This window comes from Rutidosis leptorrhynchoides, chromosome 6, assembly GCF_046630445.1.
Source record: "Rutidosis leptorrhynchoides isolate AG116_Rl617_1_P2 chromosome 6, CSIRO_AGI_Rlap_v1, whole genome shotgun sequence".
Classification (NCBI taxonomy): Eukaryota; Viridiplantae; Streptophyta; class Magnoliopsida; order Asterales; family Asteraceae; genus Rutidosis; species Rutidosis leptorrhynchoides.
Window position 1 is genome coordinate 378747328 of NC_092338.1, and position 16977 is coordinate 378764304.

The window sequence follows — 16977 nt, forward strand, 5'->3', positions numbered from 1 at the left end:
TGTTAGTGATATATTTCGTTGTACACTAACTATGGATATTTCATTGTCCAAATCGCCCAAGAGTTAGTGATATATTTCGTTGTACACTAACGATTGCTTGAACGGATATTTCGTTGTCCGCGTCGCCTAGGAGTTAGTGATATATTTCGTTGTACACTAACGGTTGTTATGAACACCGATGGGAAATTCGAAGTACCATTCCCTTGTGTGTTGGTTAAATTTAATTACGCGTTGTATTGTAGTATATTATATCATTCGGGTTATATATATGCTATTGTGATGCTAGCTTGTGATCTTGAAGGGTTTAGTGTTATATTTGCGATGGTATGCCATGTAAATTGCTTGTGTGTATGAGGTATTTGTGTAAGTTCTTGCAAGTAGGTGTATTATATATGTATATGTATAACTATTGCATTCACTAAGCGTTAGCTTACCCTCTCGTTGTTTATCTTTTTAGATGCAGGCGCAGTTAAGGGCAATGGGGTTATCGGACATTAGGTGTCCCGTGATGATGCTTTGTTGGTACTTTTAGAAGTTGGCCTAGTTTTGGGTAGTTTAGTCCCAAACCATGCTCGGAATGTCGTTTGGTTTATAAACTATCAATTGTAGATGGTCAAACTTGTACTACACTTTATTCGTGGCCCTCGTGCCTTTTGTAAACAATTAACTGTCGTGCATTTTGAATAGAACTCGCGAAATGGGTTACATATTTAATTGGCGTGTAATTGTGTTGTATAAAAAAAAAAAAAATTTATCGTATGGATTGCGGGTTGGGTTGTTACATAGACATAGCAGCTGGTGGTTCCATTATGAAGAAAACAGCAACTGATGCTTACAAAATTATTGATAACACTGCTTCCCACTCACATGAGTGGCACCATGAAAAAGATATCGTTAGATCATCTAAAGCAGCTAGAGCCGATTCTAGCCATGACTTAGATTCCATTTTCGCACAGATAGATGCTGTCGAGAGACGAATGGAAAAGATGACTAAAGATATTCACTCAATACGAATTAGTTATGAGCAGTGTGGAGGACCACATTTGACAAAAGATTGTCTCAGTATTGAACTAACAATGGAACAAAGAGAGAATGTTTCATATCTAAACCAAAGGCCTGGAAATAATTATCAGAATAATTATCAACCGCCAAGACCAATCTACAATTAAAGCCAGAATTATAACCAAAATGTTCCATACAACAACCAACAAGGTCCTAGTAATCAACAAGTATCCAATAATACTTACAATCAGCAAAGACCTAATTTTCAAAACAAACCACCACAAACCGATGATAAAAAGCCAAATTTAGAAGATATGATGTCGAAACTAGTTGATTCTCAAACTCAATTTTTCACATCTCAGAAGCAAACCAATGAACAAAATGCTCAAGCATTTAGAAATCAACAAGCTTCTATTCAAAATCGGGAACAAGAAGTAAGTAACCTAGCAAGGTTAATAGGTTAAAGAAAACCGGTAAGTCTACCTAGTGATACAAATGCTAACCTCCAGAATGAAACAGCTAAAGCTATTACCACAAGAAGTGGTATTACACTTAAACCACCTGAAATACCTGTAATTTCTAATGAAGCTATTCCTACTCCACAAGAACCACAACCTGAGCAAGATAAGGAAAAAGAACCGGTAGTTGAAAAGGTTAATGAAGATATCACAGTTAAGGCTAAACCTTATGTTAAACCATACCAACCACCACTTCCTTACCCGAGTAAAATGAGAAAAGAGTGACTTGAAGCCGAGCAATTCAAATTCTTGGATATGTTTAAACAGATAAACGTAAATCTTCCTTTCATTGATGTAATTTCAGGAATGCCTAGATATGCTAAATTTCTGAAAGATCTAATCTCAAATAGAAAGAAAATGGAAGAGCTCTCGGCTGTTACTATGAATGGTAATTGTTCTGCAGTGTTGTTGAATAAGATACCAGAAAAATTATCAGATCCAGGAAGTTTTACAATTCCATGTTTTCTGGGTAGTCTTAGTTCAATAGAAGCATTGGCAGACTTAGGTGCTAGTATAAATCTAATGCCGTATCCACTATACGCTAAACTAGACCTTGGAGAATTGAAACCAACACGAATAAGCATACAACTAGCCGATCGATCAATAAAATATCCTAGAGGGATAATGGAGAACATGCTAGTTAAAGTTGGTACTTTAGTATTTCTGGTAGATTTTGTTGTTCTGGATATGGAAGAAGATTCTCAAGTTCCTCTCATATTAGGAAGACCATTCTTAAACACGGCTAAAGCAATAATAGACGTGTTTGGTAAGAAACTGACCCTAAGTATATAGGGCGAGAGTGTTACCTTTTCAGTTGATAGAGCAATGCAACAACCGCAATCTGCAGATGATACATGTTATTATATTCAAACTATAGAATCTCATGCATAATTGTTAGAAGAATTTTCAGAATTACAAGGAACAGGAGAATGTTCTTTAGGAGAAGGAACTGAACCAATTGATGAAACTGAAATGTTAGCTACACTTATGGCTAATGGATATGAACCAACAACAGAAGAAATTCAAATGCTAAAAGAAGAAGACAGATATCGATATAAATCATCGATAGAAGAACCACCAACATTAGAGTTAAAGCCACTTCCAAACCATTTGGAATACGCTTATTTACATGGTGAATCTGAATTACCTGTAATAATATCGTCTTCTCTTACTGAAAATGAAAAATCACAACTCATTTCTGTGTTAAAAGCTCATAAAACAGCTATTGCATGGAAGATTCATGATATTAAAGGAATAAGTCCTTCGTATTGCACACATAAAAACCTTATGGAAGAAGGTCATAAAATGTATGTGCAACGCCAAAGAAGACTAAATCCTAATATGCAAGATGTTGTTATGAAAGAAATTATTAAACTGCTTGATGCAGGTTTAATTTATCCAATCTCTGATAGTCCATGGGTAAGCCAAGTTCAATGTGTGCCTAAGAAGGGTGGCATGACTGTCATTACAAATGAGAAAAATGAGCTTATTCCTACTAGGACTGTAATTGGATGGCGTGTATGTATTGATTATAGAAAATTAAATGACGCCACTAGAAAAGATCACTTTCCCTTACGTTTTATTGATCAAATGTTGGAAAGATTAGCCGAAAAATGTTACTATTGTTTTCTTGATGGTTTTTCCTGATATTTTCAAATTCCAATAGCACCCGAGGACCAAGAGAAAACCACATTCATGTGCCCTTATGGTACTTTTTCTTACAAACGCATGCCATTTGGACTTTGCAACGCCCCTGCAACCTTTCAAAGGTGCATGATGGCAATTTTTCACGACATGATAGAAGAATGCATGGAAGTTTTCATGGATGACTTTTCAGTCTTCGGTGATACATTTGAAACATGTCTAGTTAATCTTGAACGAATGCATATTAGATGCGGACAATCAAATCTAGTTCTTAATTGGGAGAAATGCCATTTCATGGTTAAAGAAGGCATCGTTCTTAGACATAAAATCTCAAAGGAAGGAATTGAAGTGGATAGAGCTAAAGTAGATGTAATTGCTAAATTTCCACATCCCACCAATGTTAGAGGAGTTAGGAGTTTTCTAGGGCATGCCGGTTTTTACCGACGTTTCATAAAAGATTTTTCTAAAATTGCCACTCCTATGAATAAACTCCTAGAAAAGGATGCTCCATTCATCTTTTCAGATGAATGTATCAAATATTTTAATATACTTAAAGAAAAACTCACTAATGCGCCGATTATGATAACTCCAAATTGGAATCTACCGTTTGAACTAATGTGTGATGCAAGTGATTTTGCAATGGGAGCCGTTTTAGGACAAAGGATTGAAAAACGATTTCAACCTATTTATTATGCTAGTAAGACATTACAAGGAGCACAAACAAATTACACAACTACTGAAAAAGAACTCCTTGCTATTGTCTTTGCTTTTGACAAATTTCGTTCATATCTCGTTCTAGCTAAAACGGTGGTCTATACCGACCATTCTGCTCTTAGATACCTATTTTCGAAACAAGATGCTAAACCAAGATTAATCCGTTGGATCTTACTCTTACAAGAGTTCGATATTGAAATCCGAGATAAAAGAGGAGCAGAAAATCTCGCCGCTGATCATCTTTCTCGTCTTGAAAATCCTGAATTAGAAGTTCTAAATGAATCGGCCATACAAGACAACTTTCCTGATGAATATCTATTGAAGATAGATTATAATGAAATTCCATGGTTTGCAGACTATGCAAACGACTTAGTATGTGGATTCCTTGAAAAAGGATTATCGTACCAAAAACGAAAGAAATTCTTTAGTGATATAAAACACTATTTCTGGGAAGATCCACATTTGTTTAAAAGTTGTCCCGATGAAATAATATGCCGATGTGTATTCGGAGATGAAGCTAGTAAAATCTTAAACCATTGTCACACAGGACCAACAGGAGGGCATTATGGGCCTTAACTAACAGCAAGAAAAGTCTTCGATGCTGGATTCTATTGGCCTACAATTTTCAAAGATGCACACCTTCTTTGCAAATCCTGTGATGCTTGTCAAAGGGCCGAAAAAATAAGTCAACGTGATGAAATGCCACAAAATGTCATTCAAGTATGTGAAGTATTTGACATTTGGGGTATTGACTTTATGGGTCCATTTCCAAAATCTCATAATAATCTATATATTCTCATTTTCATTGATTATGTATCTAAATGGGCGGAAGCACAAGCTCTCTCGACTAACGATGCACGAGTTGTAGTCAACTTTTTAAAAAGTCTTTTTGCAAGGTTCGGAACACTGAAAGCTTTAATAAGTGATCGGGGTACTCATTTTTGTAATAATCAACTTGAGAAAGTTCTCAAAAGATATGGAGTAACTCATAAAATCTCCACTGCTTATCATCCACAAACAAGTGGACAAGTTGAAAATACCAACCGAGCTTTAAAACGTATTCTAGAGAAAATTGTAGGATCAAATCCGAAGGAATGGTCCATGAAATTGGAGGATGCACTCTGGGCTTTTAGAACAGCCTACAAAACTCCAATTGGAACCACACCTTTCAGACTCGTCTACGGAAAAGCATGTCATCTTCCAGTAGAAATTGAACATAAAGCATTTTGGGCTTTGAAGACATGTAATCTTGATTTACATGAAGCTGGACGTCTACGGTTAAGTCAACTAAACGAATTAGAAGAATTAAGAGATGAAGCATACGAAAATTCGTTGATCTATAAGGAAAGAATGAAGAAATGCCATGATAAAAGAATCAGAAGTTCAAAACAATTTAAAGAAGGAGACAGAGTTCTTCTTTTCAATTCACGATTCAAGCTATTTCCTGGAAAATTGAAATCAAGATGGTCTGGACCATTCATAGTCAAAAGAGTTTTCCCATACGGAACAGTAGAATTAATAAATTCAAATGGGATTGAACTTAAGGTTAATGGTCACAGAATTAAACATTACATAGATAGTCCAATGGAAGTTGAAGATGAAGTTAATCACAATTTCGACACCACATCTAACTAAGTGTGGGGAGGTTCGAATCTTTTTAGGGTAATATGTATTTCTGTTAGAGTTAGATTTTCAGTTCTCGTGTAGTTCTCGAAAATGGAACCCGAATGGTCTTTCCCTAGCAGACCCTAAAGAACTAGTCTTCTCCCCCCATTCTGAATTTTTTTTTTAGGTTTTACGAGATGAAGACTTCCTGTGAATTAAACCATGGTCTAATGCTACACGCTTTGATCACTAAACGTAATAATGACACCCTTCCAAGTGAAATAGTATCATTAATCAGAGGTAAATTGGATGGAGTAAGAAAAGAATCCAGATGCGAAAATAATAAGTTACAATTTGGTAAAGGAAAATCAAAATCCGCAGCGAAAAGAAGAGCACGACACCTTGAAAGATGTCACAAATGCGGAAAATGGTCACACGAAGGAAAATGCTCGACGAATCAGACATATTCCAATACCGAATTTGTTACTTTATGCAGAGACGGACCATTCATATGTTTAGAAGAAAAAACGTTGAATGCTCGAGGATACGCCTATGTAGCCATGGAAAACCAATTAGTCCGACTATCTTATGAGTGGGCTAGAGCATATCACTAAGAATACTATCTCACAGGTAAGTATGTACAGTTTTATTTTTATTTTTTTTTTATTTTTAACCTTTTGATAATAAACGCTAATTTGTTCGCTATAAAGTATTAAATTGGTATTCGATAAAATTAGGTCTTGCGACCGAAATTGTTGATATCATACAAAAATTTACTACATCACTGCGAAATTTACCGTTTATTCTTAAGGTATAAATATCTTTAATCAATCAACCAAAATATTTCAAAAATTCGTCATGAGTTAAATTAGATCGTTGAACCGAAATTACTTTACTGAAAAGAGGGGCGTATATTTTTGATAATATTTGATTGATTAAAGTGGGATAAAAGACCAAAAAGATTTTTATTTTATTTTTACCATGTTTTTAAAATTAATATTAAAATAATATTGTAAAATTTTTAAATCAATATATTTAAAATTGTAAATATTTGAAAAATTAATATTTTTAATATAAGTTTGTATATATAAAAACAAAAATATAATATAAGTTTAGTGTGAATTTTTAAATTTTATTAATATGAATTTTTAATTTTATGCATCTTAAATTTAAGTTTGGTGTGAATTTAAAAACAAAAATTTACTTTATTTTGCTAAGTTAAAAATATGATTTTTAAAATTCGTCGTGAGTTGAAGACTAGGTCTTTAAACCGAAATTGCTTTACCCGAGGGAGGGACGAGAACTTTTATTATCATTATTTTTAATCTTATTGAATTAAAGTATGCCAAAAACATTAAAAAACCCAAAAATCTTTGCTTTTAAAATCGCGCTTAAAAATGACAAATTTTAAAATTTTTGTAGAGGGACGGACTAGGACAACGATCCGAAACACCCTCGCTCCTAAAGGAAAACAAAATTTTTAGAATTTAATTAATTAAATGTTTTAAACAGTTATAAGGTTTTATATTTAAAAAAAAACGCCAATATGTTTGGAAACTTTGGTAAAATTTAATTATTTTTCTACGCTAATCACCCTCAATAATTTAAATTGTTACTGATTTCTTTTAAATGAGGGCATTGCAAGATCTTGAGTGTGGGAAGGGGTTAAATTCTTTCGGATTTTTAAAATTTTTAATTTATACACTTGGTTACCATTAAAAATACTAGTAACGCAGTAGTTGTATTAGAATCTAGTGCTCTCTGATAATAAAAAAAAGCCCTAGTCTTATATACTGACTACCCAATTCTAGTAAAATTTTTCAAAATTTTCAATTAAATGAATTCAAATTCATGTTTATACATATTTATGAACGATAAAACTAGGTGTTAACACCGAAATTATTGTTACCTCGAAAAGGACATAAATTGAGAAACAACCCAAAATGTTAGAATTCATTTAAAATAGAATAGAGGACAATAAAAAGGCAAATAAAAGAAAATAAAAGCCAAGTGTGGGAAAATTTACCAAGTTATTTAAAACATAAGTCACATATTTTTGTAACAAATAAATGAAGATACTTTTGCTTTGGACTAAACTAAACAGTTTTACCCGATTTACTGTAATATATTTAAAAGAAAGATGGATCTGCACGATGAATCAATTCCATCATTAAAAGGAAGTAAAGTCTTCCGAAAAAGACGCGCGCTTCTTGATTTAGGTCATGAAGTTGTCGTCCAGACCAGCTGTAGGTTGACGAAAAATCTAGAAAAGTCATCTCTAAAATCAGCAGGAAATCCACGGACCTCAGCATCAAACAGGGTTGCCAAGTGGTCAGACTTATCCTAACCATGAGAGAATCTGTCCCGTAAAATGGGGAGGACGCCGTGCAAATTAGCTGGATAAGACTAATGAATCAGATCCCCAGAAAAGGATAATCTCCTTAAAGATCAAAAATCAGGTTTTAAGCCTGATATTACTCAATCCTAGAGATTGACCTTAAAGATTGAGAATTACAAACTCATGTAATTCGATGATATCTAAACTCGAGCTTGAACGAGAAAATATTTTGATCAAAATTACAAACCGATTTGTTTTCTGAAAACCCATTTTCAATGCGTTCATTACCATTGAACGTAAAATCTTAGGAATTCACCTGGAATTCATTAGGTCACCTGAACCAAATCGGGTGTCAACCGTAAGAACGGTGGTTGCATAGCATGGTCAAAGACAGGACCTTGTGCCAGACCAAAAAATTATAAGGGTGAGCTTTACTATTGCTCCTACCAAGGATAGTAATTGCATCCGATACGTTATAGACCATAATTAAAAGCATGTCAGGGGACAATGCCTTAACAGTTGCTTGTTCAACGCTTTCCTTTACAACCGGACGGTAGTTTATCGAAAGGTAATATACGGAGCAAGTATACTAGACGTGTTGCTTTCCCAATACAAGGTTAACAAGTGGGTGACACAAAACCCTAAGTTTTGAGCTAAAAATTTCAAATATGAAACCCACCAAACCCACAAAAAGAATTTGCAAACACAGGTGAATGGTTATCCCGGAAAACTTATCTAGGGTAAAAGCTAGATTTAATTTTCAAAAGATCAAATGTTTTCATAAAGATCCAATTTTCTTAATGGATCTAAATTTTTATAGTCATGTGGGACTGTAAACCATAACGTTACTACCATTGTTCATACCGCCATATAGAAATCACTGATGTACAAAGTGTGAAGAATAAAGAAGTGATTCTAGTATATTTCAAGACTATATTGCTTGAGGATAAGCAATGCTCAAGTGTGGGAATATTTGATAATGCTAAAAACGAACATATATTTCATAGCATTATCCCTCAAGAAAGACAAGATTTTAGTTGCAACTGTTCTATTTACAAGTGATATTCGTTTAAATAATAAAAGGTGAAGACAAAAGACAGATTTGACGAATTGAAGACGCAAACGACCAAAAAGCTCAAAAGTACAAAATACAATCAAAGTGGTTCCAATTATTGATAAGATTCGTCTCAAAATTACAAGAGTACAAGAAGCAAAACGCAAAGTACAAGATATTAAATTATACGCAAGGACGTTCGAAAATCCGGAACCGGGACCAAAGTCAACTCTCAACGCTCGACGCAACGGACTAAAAATTACAAGTCAACTATGCACATGAATATAATATAATATATAATTAATTCTTAAAATTAATATATATATATATTATATTATATTATAAAAACCGTCGGCAGAAAAAACAAAGACATGTGAGCCTCCCCAGCTGGCCCTGCGATTGCATGGCCTTGAAGAGCAAAACTCATGCGATCGCATGAGCCCCTGTAGCAGCTGACATGCCTATAAAAATCGCGTTTTTGGTGAACATCAAACACATCTTTTTCTTCATTCATCAACGTAAACATATATATATATATATATATATATATATATATATATATATATATGTATATATATATATATATATATATATATATATATATTATAATTTTAATTTTAATTTTAATTTTAATTTTAATTCTAATAATAAGGGTATGTTAGCGAATGTTGTAAGGGTGTAAGTCAAAATTCTGTCCGTGTAACGCTACGCTATTTTTAATCATTGTAAGTTATGTTCAACCTTTTTAATTTAATGTCTCGTAGCTAAGTTATTATTATGCTTATTTAATACCGAAGTAATCATGATGTTAGACTAAAAATATTTAAATTTGGGTAATTGGGCTTTGTACCATAATTGGGGTTTGGACAAAAGAACGACACTTGTGGAAATTAGACCATGGGCTATTAATGGGCTTTATATTTGTTTAACTAAATGATAGTTTGTTAATTTTAATATAAAGATTTACAATTGGACGTCCCTATAAATACACTCGATCGGACACGATGGGCGGGATATTTATATGTACGAATAATCGTTCATTTAACCGGACACGGGAATGGATTAATAGTCTATGGAATTATTAAAACAGGGGTGAAATTATGTACAAGGACACTTGGCATAATTGATAACAAAGTATTAAAACCTTGGGTTACACGCAGTCGATATCCTGGTGTAATTATTAAACAAAGTATTAAGACCTTGTTACAGTTTAAGTCCCCAATTAGTTGGAATATTTGACTTCGGATATAAGGATAATTTGACGAGGACACTCGCACTTTATATTTATGACTGATGGACTGTTATGGACAAAAACCAGACGGACATATTAAATAATCCAGGATAAAGGACAATTAACCCATGGGAAGAAACTAAAATCAACACGTCAAACATCATGATTATGGAAGTTTAAATAAGCATAATTCCTTTATTTTCATATTTAATTGCACTTCTAATTATTGCACTTTTATTTATTGTCATTGTATTTAATTGCACTTTTAATTATCGTACTTTTTAATTATCGCAAGTTTATTTTATCGCACTTTTATTTATCGCAATTTCATTATCGTTATTTACTTTACGCTTTAAATTAAGTCTTTTATTTATTTAATATTTTACATTAGGTTTTAACTGCGACTAAAAGTTTTAAAAATCGACAAACCGGTCATTAAACGGTAAAAACCCCCCTTTTTATAATAATAATATTACTTATATATATATTTGAATTTTTATAAATTAAAACTAATATAGCGTTAAGCTTGTTTAATTTTCCCTGTGGAATGAACCGGACTTACTAAAAACTACACTACTGTACGATTAGGTACACTGCCTATAAGTGTTGTAGCAAGGTTTAGGTATATCCATTCTATAAATAAATAAATATCTTGTGTAAAATTGTATCGTATTTAATAGTTTTTCCTAGTAAAATATAAGCTATTTCATATACACCTCGCATAACATTAGAGACCCAAGAAGCTTTGTTAATATCCCCTACTGTGTTGGTTTTTATTTTTCTAAAATGGTGGAAGGAATACAGGAAGGGGGGATTATAGGAGGAGGTATTTTTGTTACTCTCATTGGAGAGTATTTGGGTGTAGATAGGGACCAAGGGGGTCCACTTTTAGAATGTAGGGAACAGGTTGAGCCTTTAAGATTGAAGGTCTATCAGGGTGCTAAGGTATTAAAGAGCAGACGTAACCAGCCAGTACCCTATGAAGGTAGTCATCCTCAGGTAGAGATAGTTTCAGATGAGGAAATGGAGGAAGCGGATGACATTAGGGATGTCATTAGGGAGGCTATGACTGACGTCTACCAGTGTGTAGATGAGGTAGATATGACAAACGCGGAGAGATTTCATCGGATGGAGCAGTGGCAAGCCCGAAATGATTACGAGCATTCCAGGCAACGACAGCATGATAGATGGGACTATCATCAGCATCAGATTATGAGCCGGCTGTCACCTCAGGATCACTACGTTTCGACCCGACCCGCTTACTATCCTCCACACCAGCCCGAGATGAGACCACCATATACTTCCTATGACCCTAACCAGGCCTACCAGTACACCTATCACCAACCATGGAACCCGGACGACGACATGAACTGGAACCCCTATCCAGATTGATATAGTTCCTGTTGGTGATTTCTATGATTTTTATCTTTTTATTATTTTTATTTATTTATGTTTAAACATATGATATTGTGATACATTAATGTATTGTTTAATATTTTTATTATTTGGTACTAATATTTCATATTTGATTTGAAAGTGGGATTTTAAGTCCCATTTCAAATTACCGTGCATGTTTATATTTGTATGTATGTATATTGTCAATTGTACACAACAGGTTAAAACAGCGCATTTTCAAAGACTGGCATTAAGTTCAGCAAAAGCTAGTACTTTTTAACGACAAAACGAAAAACAAATGTAATGTAACAACAAGACGAAATGAACAAATGAAGTGCACCATTTATTATTCAACAAACAAACGCCAATATGTTTGAAAACTTTGGTAAAATTTAATCATTTTTCTACGCTAATCACCCTCAATAATTTAAATTGTTACTGATTTCTTGCAAATGAGGGCATTGCAAGATCTTAAGTGTAGGAAGGGGTTAAATTCTTTCGGATTTTTAAAATTTTTTTGACTTATACACTTGGTTACCATTAAAAATACTAGTAACACAGTAGTTGTATTAGAATCTAGTGCTCTCTGATAATAAAGAACAGCCCTAGTCTTATATACTGACTACCCAATTCTAGTAAAATTTTTCAAAATTTTTAATTAAATGAATTCAAATTCATGTTTATACATATTTATGAACGATAAAACTAGGTGTTAACACTGAAATTATTGTTACCTCGAAAAGGACATAAATTGAGAAACAACCCAAAATGTTAGAATTCATTTAAAATGGAATAGAGGACAATAAAAAGGCAATGAAAGGAAAATAAAAGCCAAGTGTGGGAAAAATTTACCAAGTTCTTTAAAACATATATCACATATTTTGTACAAAGATACTTTTGTTTTGGACAAAATTAACCATTTTACCCGGAAAACTGTAATATATTTGAAAGAAAGATGGATCTACACGATGAATCAATTCCATCATTAAAAGGAAGTAAAGTCTTCCGAAAAAGACACGCGCTTCTTGATTTAGGTCATGAAGTTGTCATCCAGACCAGCTGTAGGTTGACGAAAAATCTTGAAAAGTCATCACTAAAATCAGCAGGAAATTCACGGACCTCAGCATCAAAGAGGGTCGCCAAGTGGTCAGACTTATCCTAACCATGAGAAGGATCAGTCTCGTAAAATGGGGAGGGCGCCGTGCAAATTAGCTTGATAAGACTAATGAATCAGACCCCCAGAAAGGATAATCTCCTTAAAGATTAAAAATCAGCTTTAAAGCCTGCTATTACTCAATCCTTAAGATTGACTTTAAAGATTGAGAATTACAAACTCATGGAATTCAATGATATCTAAACTCGAGCTTGAACGAGAAAATATTTTGATCAAAATTACAAACCGATTTTTTTTCTGAAAACCCATTTTTAATGCGTTCATTACCATTGAACGTAAAATCCTAGGAATTCACCTAAAATTCATTAGGTCACCTGAACCAAATCGGGTGTCAACCGTAAGTACGGTGGTTGCATAGCATGGTCAAAGACAGGACCTTGTGCCAGACCGAAAAACCATAAGGGTGAGCTTTACTATTGCTCCTACAAAGGATAGTAATTGCATCCGACACGTTATAGACCATAATTAAAAGCATGTCAGGGGACATTGCCTTAACAATTACTTGTTCAACGCTTTCCTTTACAACTGGACGGTAGTTTACCGAAAGGTAATATACGGAGCAAGTATACTGGACGTGTTGCTTTCCTAAATACAAGGTTAGCAAGTGGGTGACACAAAACCGCAAGTTTTGAGCTAAAATTTTCAAATCTGAAACCCACCAAACCCACAACAAAAACATTTTGCAAACACCGGTGAAGGGTTATTCCGGAAAACTTATCTAGGGTAAAAGCTAGATCGTATTTTCAACAGATCAAATGTTTTCATAAAGATCCAATTTCCTTAAGGATCTAAATTTTTATAGTCATGTGGGACTGTAAACCACATTGTTACTACCATTGTTTATACCGCCGTATAAAAATCACGGATGTACAAAGTGTGAAGAATAAAGAAGTGATTCTAGTATATTTTTATTTCAAGACTATATTGCTTGAGGACAAGCAACGCTCAATTGTGGGAATATTTGATAATGCTAAAAACGAACATATATTTCATAGCATTATCCCTCAAGAAAGACAAGCTTTTAGTTGCAATTGTTCTATTTACAAGTAATATTCATTTAAATAATAAAAGGTGAAGACAAAAGACAGATTCGACGAATTGAAGACGCAAACGACCAAAAAGCTCAAAAGTACAAAGTACAATCAAAGTGGTTCAAATTATTGATGAGAAAAGTCTCAAAATTACAAGAGTACAAGAAGCAAAACGCAAAATACAAGATATTAAATTGTACGCAAGGACGTTCAAAAATCCGGAACCGGGACCAGAGTCAACTCTCAACGCTCGATGCAACGGACTAAAAATTACAAGTCAACTATGCACATAAATATAATATAATATTTAAATAATTCTTAAAATTATTTATATATTATATTTATTTATTAAACCGTTGGCAAACTAGAAAACAAAGACATGTGAACTTCACCAGCTGGCCATGCGATCGCATGGCCTGAAAGAGTTAATTGTAAGTTATGTTCAACCTTTTTAATTTAATGTCTCGTAGCTAAGTTATTATTATGCTTATTTAATGCCGAAGTAATCGTGATGTTGGGCTAAATATTAAAATTGGGTAATTGGGCTTTGTACCATAATTGGGGTTTGGATAAAAGAACGACACTTGTAGAAATTAGACTATGCTATTAATGGGTTTTATATTAACTAAATGATACCTCGTTGATTTAATATATAGACTTATAATTTGACGTATTTATATATAACCACATACGCTTGACTGGGCATGGTGGGCGGGATATCTATAAATACCAATAATTGTTCATTTTACCGGACACGGAACTGGATTAATAGTTAATAGACTTGTTGAAACAGGGGTGGATTACATTCAAGGGTAATTGGTGTAATTATTAACAAAGTAGTAAAACCTTGGACTACACGCAGTCGATAACCTAGTGTATTCATTAAACAAAGTATTAAGACCTTGTTACAATTCGAATCCCCAATTAGTTGGAATATTTGACTTCGGGAATAAGAATAATTTGACGAAGACTTCCGCATTTTATGATTATGACTGATGGACTATTATGGACAAATCCGTATGGACATATTGAATAATCCAGGACAAAGAACAATTAACCCATGGGAATAAACTAAAATCAACACGTCGAACATCATGATTACGGAAGTTTAAATAAGCATAATTTATATATTTCATATTTAATTGCACTTTTAATTATCGCACTTTTATTTATTGTCATTTTATTTAATTGCATTTTTAATTATCGTACTCTTTAATTATCGCAATTTTATTTTATCGCACTTTTATTTATCGCAATTTCATTATCGTTATTTACTTTACGCTTTAAATTAAGTTATATTTATTTTTAATATTTTACATTAGGTTTTAACTGAAACTAAAGTTTTAAAATCGACAAAACGGTCATTAAACGGTAAAAATCCCCTTTTTATAATAATAATATTACTTATATATTTTTGTATTTTTACAAATATAGTTTTTAAAAATATAGCGTTAAGCTTGTTTTAAAGATCCCTGTGGAACGAACCGGACTTACTAAAAACTGCACTACTGTACGATTAGGTACACTGCCTATAAGTGTTGTAGCAAGGTTTAGGTATATCCACTCTATAAATAAATAAATTACTTGTGTAAAATTGTATCGTATTTAATAGTATTTCCTTGTAAAAAATATAACTATTTTATACACCACCTCGCACACATCAACAAGATATGAACGAAATTTGTCAAAAGCAAAGACAATAGCAAGGAGTTCTTTTTCAGTAGTTGTGTAATTCGTTTGTGCTCCTTGTAACGTCTTACTAGCATAATAAATAAGTTGAAATCGTTTTTCAATCATTTGTCCTAAAACGGCTCCCATTGCAAAATCACTTGCATCGCACATGAGTTCAAATGGTAGATTCCAATTTGGAGTTATCATGATTGGCGCATTAGTGAGTTTTTCTTTAAGAATATTAAAAGATTTGGTGCATTCATCTGAAAAGATAAATGGAGCATCTTTTTCAAGGAGTTTGTTCATAGGAGTGGCAATTTTAGAAAAATCTTTTATGAAACGTCGGTAAAAACCGACATGCCCTAGAAAACTCCTAACTCCTCTAACATTGATGGGATGTGGAAGTTTAGCAATTATATCTACTTTAGCTCTATCCACTTCAATTCCTTCCTTTGAAATTTTATGACCAAAAATCGATGCCTTCTTTAACCATGAAATGGCATTTCTCCCAATTAAGTACTAGATTTGATTGTTCGCATCTAATAAGCATTCGTTCAAGATTAACTAGACATGTTTCAAAAGTATCACCGAAGACTGAAAAGTCATCCATGAAAACTTCCATGCATTCTTCTATCATGTCGTGAAAAATTTCCATCATGCACCTTTGAAAGGTTGCAGGGGCGTTGCAAAGTCCAAATGGCATGCGTTTGTAAGCAAAAGTACCATAAGGGCACGTGAATGTGGTTTTCTCTTGATCTTCGGGTGCTATTTGAATTTGAAAGTATCCGGAGAAACCGTCAAGAAAACAATAGTAACTATTTCTGGATAACCTTTCCAACATTTGATCAATGAAAGGTAAGGGAAAGTGATCTTTTCTGGTGGCGTCATTTAATTTTCTATAATCTATACAAACACGCCATCCTGTTACAGTCCTTGTAGGTATAAGCTCATTTTTTTCATTTGTGATGACAGTCATGCCACCCTTCTTAGGTACGCATTGAACTGGGCTTACCCATGGACTATCAGAGATTGGATAAATTAAACCTGCATCTAGCAGTTTAATAATTTCTTTCTTAACAACATCTTGCATATTAGGATTTAGTCTTCGTTGGCATTGCACATAGGTTTTATGACCTTCTTCCATAAGGATTTTATGTGTACAATACGAAGGACTTATGCCTTTAATGTCATGAATCTTCCATGCAATAGCTGGTTTATGAGCTTTTAGCACAGAAATGAGTTGAGATTTTTCATTTTCCGTAAGAGAAGACGATATTATAACAAGTAATTCAGATTCACCATGTAAATAAGCGTATTCCAAATGGTTTGGAAGTGGGTTTAATTCTAATGTCGGTGGTTCTTCTATCGATGATTTATATCAATATCTGTCTTCTTCTTTTAGCATTTGAATTTCTTCTGTTGTTGGTTCATATCCATTAGCCATGAGTGTAGTTAACATTTCAGCTTCATCAAATTGGTTCAGTTCCTTCTCCTAAAGAACATTCTCCTGTTCCTTGTAATTCTGAAAATTCTTCTAACAATTCTGCATGTGATTCTATAGTTTGAATATAATAACATGTATCATCTGCAGATTGCAGTT